The 15,037-nt window shown below is 39.6% G+C and overlaps 1 protein-coding gene across 4 annotated transcripts in view; it reads left to right on the top strand.

Moving 5' to 3' along the window:
* LOC126272717 (asparagine synthetase [glutamine-hydrolyzing]-like) overlaps positions 1-7,448 on the top strand; it is a 230,219-nt gene extending 222,771 nt beyond the window's left edge. For all 4 annotated transcript variants that reach the window (XM_049975754.1, XM_049975753.1, XM_049975752.1 and 1 more), the window contains exon 12: positions 6,757-7,448. The gene's annotated coding sequence lies outside the window, so the exon portion shown is untranslated. The remainder of the gene's footprint in view (positions 1-6,756) is intronic.
* Positions 7,449-15,037: the final 7,589 nt, after the last annotated feature.

Raw genomic sequence — 15,037 nt, 5'->3', positions numbered from 1 at the left:
CCTTGTCTGTCTGCTTCCAGCGTCTTGCAAACTTTTTCTTCTGTCGCTCAGTACAGCTTCAACAAGAAACAAGAAAGCCTCAAGGTAAATGTATCCTACCTTTTCATTCTGCAGCAAATGACCATCACAGATAGCAAGAGAACCGCTCCGGAAATGACCACAGAGAAGCCCTTGGACATTTCTGCATCAGGTACATACAGTTTGGGGCTGCGATCTGGGCCCCAGTTCACCATTAGCAATGGAGGGTGAAACTTTGCTTGCAAAATGTCAGAAAAATCATCAAACGAACGTTGGCTGAAGAATTTGAGACAGAAGCCAATGGGCAGTTTGCCATCAAGTGGCCACGAAAGCCTTAATAATGTTGTAAAGCACCCTGTAATTTGGAAGACTTGCAATCTGGTGCATGCTGCACAATTTTATAATGAAGTGAAGGGATTGTATACAGTGTCTGATGTTGCTCACATGATCCTCGCAGATATCTACATCTACATGAGGTGCATGGCAGAGGGTAAGTCCCATTGTACCAGTTTTTAGGGTTTCTTCCTGTTCCATTCATGTGTGGTGTGCAAAAAGGATAATTGTTTGAATGCCTCTGTGCATGCAGTAATTATTCTAATCTTATCCTCATGATCCCTGTGGGAGAGATACATAAGAGGATGTAGCATATCACTGGAGTAATCATTTGAAACTGGTTCTTGAAACTTTGCTAATAGACTTTCTCGGAATAGTTTATGTCTGTCTTCAGGGGTCTGGCAGTTCAGTTCCTTCCATATCTCCAAGACACTCTCCCACGGATGAAACAAACCTGTGACCATTTGTGCTGCCCTTGTCTGTATTTGTCCAATATCCTGTGTATGAGTCCTATCTGGTACGGGTCCCACACACTTGAGCAGTATTCTAGGATGGGTTGTGTGAGTGATTTGTAAGCAATCTCTTTAGTAGAGTGACTGCTTTTCCCCAGTCCTCTATCAGTAAAACGAAGTATAGCACCTGCTTTACCCTTGACTGAACCTATGTGATCATTCCATTTCATATACCTACAAAGTTTTACAGCCAGGTATTTGTATGAGTTGGCTGATTCCAACAATGACTCATGGATATTATAGTCATGGGATACTACTTTTTTGTTTTGTGAAGTGCAAAATTTTACATTTCTGAAGATTTAGGCCAAGTTGCCAATCTCTGCATCATGTTGAACACTTGTGAAGATCTAACTCAATATTTATGCAACTTCTTTCTTCATTATAGATAACTGCATTATCTGCAAAAAGCCTAATTTTACTTTTAATATTGTCTGCAAAGTCATTAATGTTTAACATGACCAGCAAGGATCCCAACACACTTCCCTGGGGCACACCCGAAGCTACTTCTACATCTTACAATGACTCTCCATCCAAGATAACATGCTGTGTCCTCCATACCATACCGAGCGAGGTGGCGCAGTGGTTAGACACTGGACTCGCATTCGGGAGGACGACGGTTCAATCCCGCGTCTGGCCATCCTGATTTAGGTTTTCTGTGATTTCCCTAAATCGCTCCAGGCAAATGCTGGGATGGTTCCTTTCAAAGGGCACGGCCGACTTCCTTCCTCATCCTTCCCTAATCTGATGAAACTGATGACCTCGATGTCTGGTCTCCTTCCCCAAAACAACCAACCAGCCAACCTCCATACCAAAGATTCCTCAATAAAAACATGAATTTCTCTTGGTACCCCATACGATCGTAGTTTTGTCAATAACGTAGTTGCGGTACTATGCCAAATGCTTTTTGGAAATGAAGAAACACAACATCTGCTTGGTTGCCTTGATCCAAAGCTTTCAGTATGTTATGTTAGAAAAGTATCAGTTGGGTTTCACATGATCAATGATTTCGAAATCCTTGCTGGCTGGCATTGAAGTGGTCATTCTTTTCAAGATACCTCTTTATGTTTGAACTCAGAATATGCTCTAAGATTCTATAACAAATTGATGTCAAGGATATTGGACATTAATTTTGTGAATCACTTCTACTGCCTTTCTTGTAGAGGGGTGTGACCTGTGCCTTTTTCCAAGAACTGACTGGGCACTGTTTTTCATTTGAGGGATCCATAATAGATTATAGCTAGAAGAGGGGCTAATTCAGCCGCAAATCTGATGGATTCCATTGGGGCCTGGAGCTTCGTTCAATTTTAATGATTTCAGCTGTTTCTAATCACCACTGACACTAATGCCTATTTCACTCATCTTTTCAACGGTAAGAGGACTGAATTGGGGCAATTTGCTGGGGTTTTCCTTTGTAAAGGAACATTTGAAAATGGCGTTAAGCATTTCAGCTTTTGCATTGCTACACTCAGGAACTGAAACTGTCTCATTTGCTAAGGACTGGAGCACATCAACATATACAAGGGTTATTCAGAAAGTAAGTTCTACGTATTGGTGAAAATCCAATGAAGCTTTGCACAGATGTGTTTGCCAGTATCTAGAGTATGCTCGTCGATCGCATCACATTGCTCTTTTCCATTGTGGGAGCACAGTGAGCACATAAAGAAAATAGTGTATCCCGCCAAGTGTGGGTCAACGTAGGGGGATTTTGCCCGATTTCTTGTAGCCCACATAATGTAACTGTCATGCAATGCAATTCCTTCTTCATGACAATTCTCCTCATCACACTGCAAGGGTAATGCAGATGCTCCTATAGCAATTTTGATGTGAAGTCTTTGATCGCCCACCATACAGCCCGAACATGGCTCCCTCTGATTTTCATCTGTGCGCAAATGGACTGGCTACGAATACATTTTGGCACAGACAACAAACTGCATACCAGTGTAGAGAACTGGTAGCTACCTTCTATGATGAGAGTATGCAAAATTGGTATAATGCTGTGACACGTCTAAATCGGACTGGTGACTGTGCAGAGAAGTAGCTGGAAGGTGTAGCCAACTGGAGCGAAAATCACATTTCTGATATTCATACTGGTTTCCATGATGATTGATCTCATTTTCAAGCAGCTGATGAAAACTTAATGTTGCTGTCACTATATTGCATCAGCTGACAATAGTGTGCTGCTAGTTACACATTTTCACAAATGACAATGGCCCTGGATCTTGTAATGTAGCAAATAAAACATGACAGCAAAAAAACTTTTTGATGGAGCACATCCATTACCTTAAAGCTGTAACATGCTGCTGCAATGAATCTTGATTCTATTTAACTTCCTCGAATAATGGGAAGACCAGTGACAGTACACTCAACAACACTGATGTGGGATGTTTCTGTTACTTTTTTAAAATTTAGTCGCACAATTTCTGTTGTTGGTCCTGTTGTAGGAGCTGTTGTTAGTGGTCTTCTTGTGCAACCATGTGTTTCTGCTGAAGTGACATTAAGTGCTGCTGCTGCTGTAACAATTGCTCCATAATTGCCTTGTCTATGATATTCACACAGTGAATCTGAGATACTCATTTCTAATCAAATATCAGCCCTATGCAAAGAGTTATTTTGAACACACAACAGTCACTTCAAGTGTGAATACATACAACAGCTCAAAATTGTGGTCCATACACTAGTTCACAGCACATCAACAGCATAGTTACAGTCAGTTCGAATAACATCCACAAACATGGTCATGGTAGCACAGAAAAAATCAAACAGTGGAAAATCCAGGATGGAATATAACAATATAATGAAAAGGATCAGCATATAGTGGAGATGCTGAGTCACAGAAAGGCACAACAAAAAAGCTTTTGGCCAATGAGGGCGTTGTCAAAATTAGACAACATACACACACACAATGACACCAAGCAAATCACATACATGACCACAGTCTCTGGCAGTTGGAGCCGGACTGCAGTCCGGCTCTAGTTTCCAGAGACTGCAGCCGTGTGTGTATGAGTTGTGTTTGCATGAGTGTGTATGTTGTCTAATTTTGAGAAAGACCTTGTTGGCCAAAAGCTAATTACGTGATGACAGTCTTTTTGTTGTGCCTTTCTGCGACTCAGCACCTCCCTGATGGCACAGAGGTCCAGTAGGTATCTGAAGCTGCTACAGCATATACGGCATAGCCTAACTGACTGCAGGTAGCAGTGTGCTATGTCCTCTGATGGGACACTACCCACATTTGCCTTTTTGTCTCTGGTCTGATGTAACATACCTGATCTATTCCACAGTAGTCCCACACCACTCGAATCAACTCTTCCAAAAGGCCACACACACACACACACACACACACACACACACACACACACACACACACACACACACACACACACACACGAAATATTTATAGTCTGGACAGTGCTGGTTTGTGTCAAGAGTAACATAATCATCACATTTCACTTGCCTGGGCAGTACTAAGTTATGGAGAAAGTGAATTAAACTTTTGGACTTGTGGGAAAAAAAAAAGTGCCTTTATGGAAATTGTTGTACTGTCCACTATTGTTTTCATGTCTCGTGCTGTGGTGTAAAGTGTACTCTGATTGCATTTTGTGTACAAGAGATAATAAAGTGACTTCAGTACTTGAGTATCATTAGTAATCGCTGGCACCTGAATAGCTACTGACTGCTCACTGACTGACAACAACAAATAATTTCATACATTTAATCTATTTCTTGCTTTGTAATTTAGCTCTATGAAACAGTTATTTCACTAAATTTCTCTCATACTGATCCATTCCAGTATGAGAATAATGGAATTGAAACCCATATTTCAACAGCTAATGACAGTGTGAAAACATGTTGCTTTGTTTCATGAGCCCTTCAACATGACTTGTGTAGGGGAAAAAAATTACAGATACCTTTAAGTCAAAGTTATGTACCACCCCTTAAAACACTGGACAGGGGGTGACTAAGGTTTCACTACAGTAAGCAGGTTCAAGTGGGTATAGGTATCAATAGTCATGCATAGAGGAAGATGCTTGTATAGGGTAGATTAGTGTGGAGAGCTGCACCAAACTAGTTTTTGCACTAAATACCACAACAAAATCCTTCCCTTTTGGGCTTTTAACTCTCCTGGGAGTATTAGTGACTGTAGTAATGTCCAGGTAATTTCCAAAGTGAATCATATTGCGTTTTAAGCATTGCTGCTACCATATTTTATGGACTATAAGATGCATCTTAATTTTTAAGCAGTTTAAAAAAATAACATTTTTGCCACTTTTATATAGTATTGTCTTCACTGCTGTTGAGAGGGACACTTGTGCTGCATTTCTTGAAAGATTTAACAATAATGTCTTCTCTCACTCTAGACCATGACTGTTTCATCCACTGATGCACTTGTTTAACTGTAGGTCATTTTAAATCTCCCTTCAGTGTAAATTCATGTTAGGTTTCATTCATCATCCATTTCTTCCATTCCTCTCTCTTACACACTTTAAATGGTTTATTTATTGAGACATCAAGAGGTTGCAGTTGTGAAGCACGTACTCCTGGAATAACAGCAAGCTCTATATTTCTGTGTCCCAGTTTCTCTTCCACAGAATGTTTCAAATGATTACCTAACTGACCTAGCATGAGAAGAGAACTCTTCTTCAATAAAGCACCTTTACTTTTCTCTCAAACTCTTGTTAATCCATAATTTTTTACCAGCCTCGTCCATCCAATCCTTTTCATGTACATGTACAACACCACCTGGCAGTATTCCGGAAGGTTTTGGCATTGGTTTGTACTGGAAAATGATCATTGGATTAAGTTTAGTACTGCCAGCACAGCACAGAAGGAGAACAGTATTGTGCCTTTTTTATGACCGCTTGTTTTTAGAGTTACAGTTTTAGCATCTTCTTGTGGCATTTTCTGAGATATTTTGGTTTTGGTTCACATGCTAAGTCTATATGCTTCATAAACCTGTAGCAGCAGCCAACTGCAGTCTTAAAGCCTGTTAAGTTCCACTATAGTACTCGCTTAAGAGCATGTATCTGTATCATTTTCGTATTAATTCCAATGCCATTTTGACGGTGTCCTTGAATCCGTTTCCGTACGTCATCTTCTAGATGTGACCCTTTTTGCATTCAATCCTCTATTTGCACATTTAGTATTCCTCATTTTTATCAGTTCTTCTTTACTAGCCTCCCAATTGTGACTGGTTTTTTCTGTTGGTGGAGGGCCGAAATGCCACTCACCTGCTCTGTTTCCATGTTCTTTTGCATATGCTGTTACTTTCAATTTGTGGCCTGCATCATATGAGTACCTTTTATTTTTATTTTTTTAATACAAAACTAACTACTAACAACAATATTGTACTGATACCAACCACAAATATCTTTCACTTCAAGTTCACTGGCACTGTAGACTGCAATGATGCGTCTTAGGCTAGAAAGTGTTCTTCGTTTGTGGTGGCCGGGCGGGAGAGAGACAGTGTTAGCAAACTCATAATCCCCTGCAACTCATGTTTGTCGCATCAGTGCACTGCTGCTGTCTCCAATTGAATTCAATGTTGCCAAATAGAGAGACGTTTCCTGTAGCAGCGAGTGTATGACCATTTTTAAGACTGGCAGGAATTTTAAATTGAACATTGGACATTTTATATTAATTCTATTTACAACATGCACACGAATTTTGGAGGCAATTTTTCTAAGAAAAAAGTGCATCTTATAGACTGTAAAATCTGGTATATAGCATTCATGACATTGCTCATACTATTCCACTTATTGCTGTTTCAAACTCATAAAACTGTGGGAAATATTAACTCACTGAATGCTGTGTTATTTAACTCTTATCATCAAATAAAACTTGTAAAAAATAGTCCTTATCAGATTATTATTTACATACATCAATTTTCATGTTTCAGGAATTGTTGCAGATGGTAAGGAACACTATTTTGCAGCAAAAAGGTGTTGCAGCAGACAACTTAAAATGCTTGACATGGAGAATTTTAAGACTATTTTATTGTTTTGAAGAAGACCATATTCCACTTTTTAATAATTTGTGTATGTGTATGATTTAAGATTTCGTAATAAGTTTATAGCCACAGTACAGACATCTATGATAGTACATAGTCCTACCATTCAAACACTTTCTCATAGGTTTCTATTGAGTTATCTTCTTTTGCTCTGTCTGCCTGTGGTTATACCTTTGTTTCTGTTAATAAATGTTTGCAAACATTACATTATTAGCAGTAACAACAGGAATAATGAGACACAGTGAAAACTCATTTTGTAGTCCTCTTTACAACTGCTTCACCTGCTTCTTTGATGGAGTTGATGTGAACCAGTATTAGTTTTAAGTCCAAAAGTTGCCATAGGGACCCTTCCATTGTATTAATCTTTTATTTTTGTGTCATATTCTAGCACTTCATCTTGGGATGTTCAAAGAGTTCAGACTACTACCGTAACAATACCATTTTTGTAAACCACGTTGTTGTATTTAAATTTGAAATGCTCAGTGCATCTTTACTGTTGTGATTATTCCATGAAGATGTAGAAAAAGTGAGAAAAACAAATAGAGAATATATATTTTACAGAATAAATTGTATTCACTCCATTGATCCTACATGAAATGGTTCTTTAGGACGTGGTGTACACTACTTTTATTCTTCACCCTTACAGCCAATTATCTAAGAAGTAAAATAGGCCACACAATTCATATTCTCATGGATAATAATAAGTGCACATATTAATTACATATTCCTGGTACTTATTAAAAGAAATTCTTAACACTACAACTTTCTACCACAGTGAAACTACAATTGAACCTCTTAAAGAATTACTCAGTTACTAATAGTACTGTTAGTAATACGTTAGTAATACGGATTTTGTTCAGTCCACTTCAAGAATACTGTGTAACAGTTTGTACATATTGTTTCCTCATAAATTAACAAGAAACACTGAAGCAGAGCTATATGAAAGGTTTCTCGTAATTAACTTTGGTTTAACATTTGTATTTGTCTTAATGAATACATAAAAGAATGCTTACTCCTCCACTGTAGATTGAAAATTGAGCACCGTACATGTCAATACAACTTCAGGATCAACTCTCACTGTATAGAAAGAGTAAGCCCCCCCCCCCCCCCCCCCAAGCATAGCACAATAAATGTTTATATTCACATACATTACTTAAGATGAACTACATGTGTCTTAGGATTATATTTGACTTGTCAGTTTGAAGCATTGTCATAGCAGGATTAGTTTACTGAAAAACATGGTTGAAATACCATGAAAAAAATAAAGCACTAAAAAGGCATAGTTGGATGTAAATGTAACTTCATGCATGTAAACACCATCAATTGGTATGTAAATAATGCACTGCAATTCTCAGTGATAAGTAGGACAGCCACCAGAGTGTGTTAGTGTTGTTTGTATTTAGTGGTGTTCACAACCTGGTAGGGTATATAAATGGTGTGAACTGTTTTAGATTTTGAGATGTCACATAATCGTGTGAGACAGCATTATCGGCACCTGAAAAAATCTAAAAGGGGCCTCACTGTGGGTCTCCATTGGTCTGAACGATATCCACATTGATATGTGACTATGGCCCAAAGTGAGCCTTCATGGGAAAGTGAAAGCAGGAACACTCGTCATCCATCAGATCTGAACACCGAAAGATGTTGTTGTTGTTGTTGTGATCTTCAGTCCAGAGACTGGTTTGGTGCCGCTCTCCATACTACTCTATCCTGTGCAAGCTTCTTCATCTCCATGCACCTACTGCAACCTACATCCTTCTGAATCTGCTTAGTGCATTCATCTCTTGGTTTCCCTCTACGATTTTTACCCTCCATGCTGCCCTCCAATACAATATTGGTGATCCCTTGATGCCTCAGAACATGTCCTACCAACTGATCTCTTCTTCTAGTCAAGTTGTGCTACAAATTTCTCTTTTCCCAAATTCTATTCAATACCTCCTCATTAGTTATGTGATCTACTGAAAGACAGGAATGCCATATTGTGCACCAAACACATCATAACCCGTTCACATCTACACCTTCCAGCTTACAACAAGCAATGGACTCCCTACAACATTCTGCAACATATCATCCTACACCATTGGCTGGGCAGTAGCAGCAGCCACATTAGGGAATTACCATCCCATAAGTAGGCTGCTGTTAGCACAACAGCACAAATGGCTGAATCTGGCATGGTGCCATGTCTGCAAAACATGGACTGCTAATGAATGGTGAGGCATTGTGTTTTTTGTGAATCACAGCTCTGCACTATCCTGAATGAGAGTTGTCGTCGTGTTTGGCATTGACCCGTGGAGAGTTACCATTCTTCCTATGTTCTGGAGAAGCACAGCAGTGTCCAGTATCACTCCTAGTGTCATGGTGTGGGGAGCCATCAGATATGACTTCAGGTCACAGCTGGTAGTGACTGAGGGAACTCGGGTACCACAGCAGTAAGTCAAGGACATCCTGCATTCTCATGTGCTACCTCTCATGCGACAGTATCATGGTGCCATTTTTCAACAGGACAATGCCTACCAACAAATGGCACCTGTCTCTATGAAATGTTTCTGTGATGGCGAGGTTCTCCCATGGGCAGCGGTATCCCAGATCTATTCCTGACAGAAAATGTGTGAGGCTAGCTGGGATATCAACTTCATCACAGTGCCAGTACCCAGGATTTCAAAGACCACTTACAACAGTTGTGGCCCAACTTGCCTCAGGAGAGAACACAACAGCCTTTCCAATGAAATCAGTGCATGCAACCTGACCAGATGGGGTGCAATATCATAGTAATAAGCAGCCTCATACTGTGAAGTTCTTTGTAAATTCGAGTCGATTTTGTAATCCTGAAATAACATCACATAACTTTCATTTTGTTTCCTCTTCCCCTTCTGGGTGCTCCGCTTTTTTTGTCGCACTGTGTATATTGAACCGTTACAATAGCAGAGGAATGAATTGAATTAAGTCACTGTTGATGAACTATCCTGTGCATTTGATATTACTTGAATCCACTTACTCGTGATGTTTCCTTACCATCTTTTTCGGCACATCGATAACTGCTGTGGTACTTTCAGAAAATTTGTTATAAAGACAGAACAGTTTTGAAGGAAGAGTGAAATTGGTTTTCTCCCTTTCAGAGCTAGATATGTTAATCAAAATTACACTGACAACTATCGAGAGTGAGAAAATAAATTTATTGCACAAACATTGAAGCTGATAGCAACGAAACCACGAACTACTGTGTACCCAGCTATGAGCAGTTGAACTATTCATTGTCAATTTCTTGTTCATGTTGAATTTTTAATGTTTTAACAGTTATGACATTGTAACCTTCTACAGTTATGTTATTGGCAGCCGTCTTTATCTTGATGCTGATAACAATAAACATAACCATGATACAATTAAAATTAGCATTAAGTACTCATAACATGCCTAACTGAGCTCTTGATGTGTGTGGTATGTTGCTGTCGTAATGTCAGCAGCTCCAACAGTCACTATTGGCAACAGCTACTCCCTGTTATACAGGTCGTCCACATCTGCATACTCGTACTTTCACAAAGAACACGGCCACCCTCTGCAACTGACTCATACAATTTTTCAATACTGTCTGGCACAGAACAGCTTCTGTAGCACCAATTCACTCTTCAGCCTCAAGATATTTTGTGATTCATTGGTTGATTCCAAACTGCTCATTTTCTGAATCAAATTTATACTTTGAGTGGTCCATGGAAACACCAAAATTAAATATAATTTTTTATAAGGAATGTATTATAATTAATGATGTAAAGCCATACAGTTGGAAGTACATGACACTAGAAGGGAAAAAAATTCTCAGTAAACATAGATCCACAGACAAACTGTTTGTGAGCTGATTGCAACTTTGTGGTTACCAGCCTCTACTGACATGTTTCTGTGTAAACACCAAATGCTTGTCTGTGGTGTGGGCTTTGTTTACATTTTCGATATGTGGAGTCATAAACAGAATGGATACAACAGTACAGTACACAGTCAAGGTGCCACTCATGTCAGTTGTTTACAGAGCATCAGTTATGTTGTATGAGTACTGGTGGTACACGGAACTTAACAGTAATGAAGAGTGTTGCATTTCATATAGGGTACGGCTAATAGCAATCCATGAGAGGCTGCACACTTGTAGAAAGAAGCATATGCTACCAGAAGGCAACATGAGAAACTGGGTGCTTTGTACATGCTACAGGAATGGGTAGGCCTGCAGGAATTACTTGTTTGCTTCAAGATGTTGTGCTGCTGGAAACAGTGTAACACTCTCCAGGAATCTCAACAGATTTCTGGAATGAGCCACAGTAGTGCTTGGAGAATAATGCATCACAGTGCAGTTCACCCACGTCACCTCCAACGAGTTCTGTGTCTTATTGAGGGGACTTTGGCCCTAGACTAACATTCTGTCAGTAGACGCAAAGACCACTCTAAGTTTGACAATAACATTGTATTTACAGATTAAGAAAGGCTCATTTGTGATGGCGTGTTTCATTATCACAATTCTCACATCTAGGCCTCAATCCCAGTGCTATCAGTGATGTTTCTCATTGATTGTGTGGTTAGGGGTGTTAGTTGATGGTCTTAATGGGCTATACATGTTAAACAAACTCAATGGGCAAAATTACCTTTGGTTTCTGTAGCATTATCTAGTAGGATTGCTCAAGGATGCTCCCTAAGAGCAATGTCAGAGATTGTGGTACATGCATGATGGAGCAGTGGCACATTTTGCTGCTTTCGTGAGTCAACACCTAATTTGCCAATATGGCCAAAGGTGCACTGAGTGCGGAGGACGTGAACTGTGGTCTCCAAGATCACCTGATATGAATATTATGGATTTCTGTGTTCGATATTAGCTGCAGCATGCTTAGTGATGGATCTTTCACTGCCAAGCCAGCAGGCATGTGGCTCAGGCAGGAGAGTGTCTGCTGTGGCTGCCGGTGGGCACAAGGTAGTCAGTTTCTTCAAGGTGTAGTGTACACCCCTTCAGTTAACACAGTTGAAGAATTGGAGCAGGGGCTTGTCAATGGTTATCACGAATTTCAAAATGATCAAGGCACATTTGAAAGGATTCGAAACTCATTGCGGTGGCAGGTACAATTCTGCATCAGGGAGCAAGGACCTCCTTTAGCTATGAGTACAGTCATTAAATGTGTTTTTGCAAAAAAACCTGCACTTTACCGAAGTATCTCTAATAAGGTTTCTTAATGTTGTAACCTTTTCCTACCTGGGAAGACATTCACACAGAATTTAGTTAGTGGTGACGGGTACTCACAAAATCTCAGTTTGTTTGCAGACTTGCATTCACTGAGACATTTTGCTTCTAGGATCGTGTACTTTCAATTATATCTGTTTATGCCATTCATTGTGATATGCCCGGTATATTATTAACTAATTCTTCAGATTTTAATTAACACTGGGTTTTGCATTTATAAGATATGAATTTTGAAACTGCCTTCAATGTTTATGCCAATTAGATATTACTTGGTTTGGTTGAAACTCTCCCCAGTACTTGTGTTCTAACGGATCGGAGCGTGGAATGTCAGATCCCTTAATTGGGCAGGTAGGTTAGAAAATTTAAAAAGGGAAATGGATAGGTTAAAGTTAGATATAGTGGGAATTAGTGAAGTTCAGTGGCAGGAGGAACAAGGCTTCAGGTCAGGTGACTACAGGGTTATAAACACAAAATCAAATAGGGGTAATGCAGGAGTAGGTTTAATAATGAATAGGAAAATAGGAATGCGGGTAAGCCAAGATAGATACCAAGCCCACACCTACTACAGTAGCACAAGTTTAAATGCCAACTAGCTCTGCAGATGACGAAGAAATTGAAGAAATGTATGATGAAATAAAAGACATTATTCAGATAGTGAAGGGTGACGAAAATTTAATTGTCATGGGTGACAGGAATTCGGTAGTAGGAAAAGGGAGAGAAGGAAACGTAGTAGGTGAATATGGATTGGGGCTAAGAAATGAAAGAGGAAGCTGCCTGGTACAATTTTGCACAGAGCAAAACTTAATCAGAGATTTAGGAACCAGGTTCTAAATTGTAAAACATTTCCAGGGGCATATGTGGACTATGACCACAATCTATTGGTTATGACCTGTAGATTAAAATTGGAGAAACTGCAAAAAGGTGGGAATTTAAGAAGATGGGACCTGGATAAACTGAAAGAACCAGAGGTTGTACAGAGTTTCAGGGAGAGCATAAGGGAACAATTGACAGGAATGAGGGAAAGAAATACAGTAGAAGAAGAATGGGTAGCTTTGAGGGATGAAGTAATGAAGGCAGCAGATAATCAAGTAGGTAAAAAGACGAGGGCTAGTAGAAATCCTTGGGTAACAGAAGAAATATTGAATTTAATTGATGAAAGGAGAAAATATAAAAATGCAGTAAATGAAGCACGCAAAAAGGAATACAAACGTCTCAAAAATGACATCGACGGGAAGTGCAAAATGGCTAAGCAGGGATGGCTAGAGGACAAATGTAAGGATGTAGAGGCTTATCTCACTAGGGGTAAGATAGATACCGCCTACAGGAAAATTAAAGAGACCATTGGAGATAAGAGAACCACTTGTATGAACATCAAGAGCTTTGATGGAAACTCAGTTCTAAGCAAAGAAGGGAAAGCAGAAATGTGGAAGGAGTTTATAGAGGGTCTATACAAGGGCGATGTACTTGAGGACAATATTATGGAAATGGAAGAGCATGTAAATGAAGATGAAATGGGAGATGCGATGCTGCGTGAAGAGTTTGACAGAGCACTGAAAGACCTGAGTCGAAACAAGGCCCCTGGTGTAGTTAACATTCCATTGAAACTAATGACGGCCTTGGGAGAGCCAGTCCTGACAAAACTCTACCATCTGGCGAGCAAGATGTATGAAACAGGCGAAATACCCTCAGACTTCAAGAAGAATATAATAATTCCAATCCCAAAGAAAGCAGGTGTTGACAGATGTGAAAATTACCGATTACTCAGTTTAATAAGTCACAGCTGCAAAATACTACCGCGAATTCTTTACAGATGAATGGAAAAACTAGTAGAAGCTGACCTCGGGGAAGATCAGTTTGGATTCCATAGAAATACTGGAACACGTGAGGCAATACTGACACTACGACTTATCTTAGAAGAAAGATTAAGGAAGGGCAAACCTACGTTTCTAGCATTTATAGACTTAGAGAAAGCTTTTGACAATGTTGACTGGAATACTGTCTTTCAAATTCTGAAGGTGGCAGGGGTAAAATACAGGGAGCGAAAGGCTATTTACAATTTGTACAGAAACCAGATGGCACTTATAAGAGTCGAGGGACATGAAAGGGAAGCAGTGGTTGGGAAGAGAGTGAGACAGGGTTGTAGCCTCTCCCCAATGTTATTCAATCTGTATATTGAGCAAGCAGTAAAGGAAACAAAAGAAAAATCCGGAGTAGGTATTAAAATCCATGGAGAAGAATTAAAAACTAGGAGGTTCGCCGATGACATTGTAATTCTCTTAGAGACAGCGAAGGACTTGGAAGAGCAGTTGAACAGAATGGATAGGGTCTTGAAAGGAGGATATAAGATGAACATCAACAAAATCAAAATGAGGATAATGGAATGTGGTTGAATTAAGTCAGGTGATGCTGAGGGAATTAGATAAGGAAATGAGACACTTAAAGTAGTAAAGGAGATTTGCTATTTGGGGAGCAAAATAACTGATGATGATCGAAGTAGAGAGGATATAAAATGTAGACTGGCAATGGCAAGGAAAGTGTTTCTGAAGAAGGGAAATTTGTTAACATCGAGTATAGATTTAAGTGTCAGGAAGTTATTTCTGAAAGTATTTGTATGGAGTGTAGCCATGTGTGGAAGTGAAACATGGACGATAAATAGTTTGGACATGAAGAGAATAGAAGCTTTCGAAATATGGTGCTACAGAAGAATGCTGAAGATTAGATGGGTAGATCACATAAGTAATGAGGAAGTGTTGAACAGGATTGGGGAGAAGAGAAGATTGTGGCACAACTTGACCAGGAGAAGGGATCAGTTGGTAGGACATGTTCTGAGGCATCAAGGGATCACCTATTTAGTATTGGAGGGCAGTGTGGAGGGTAATAATCGTAGAGGGAGACCAAGAGATGAATACACTGAGCAGATTCAGAAGGATGTAGGTTGCAGTAGGTACTGGGAGATGAAGC

This window comes from Schistocerca gregaria, chromosome 5, assembly GCF_023897955.1.
Source record: "Schistocerca gregaria isolate iqSchGreg1 chromosome 5, iqSchGreg1.2, whole genome shotgun sequence".
NCBI classification, from domain to species: Eukaryota; Metazoa; Arthropoda; class Insecta; order Orthoptera; family Acrididae; genus Schistocerca; species Schistocerca gregaria.
This window is presented reverse-complemented; position numbering and strand designations above follow the sequence as displayed.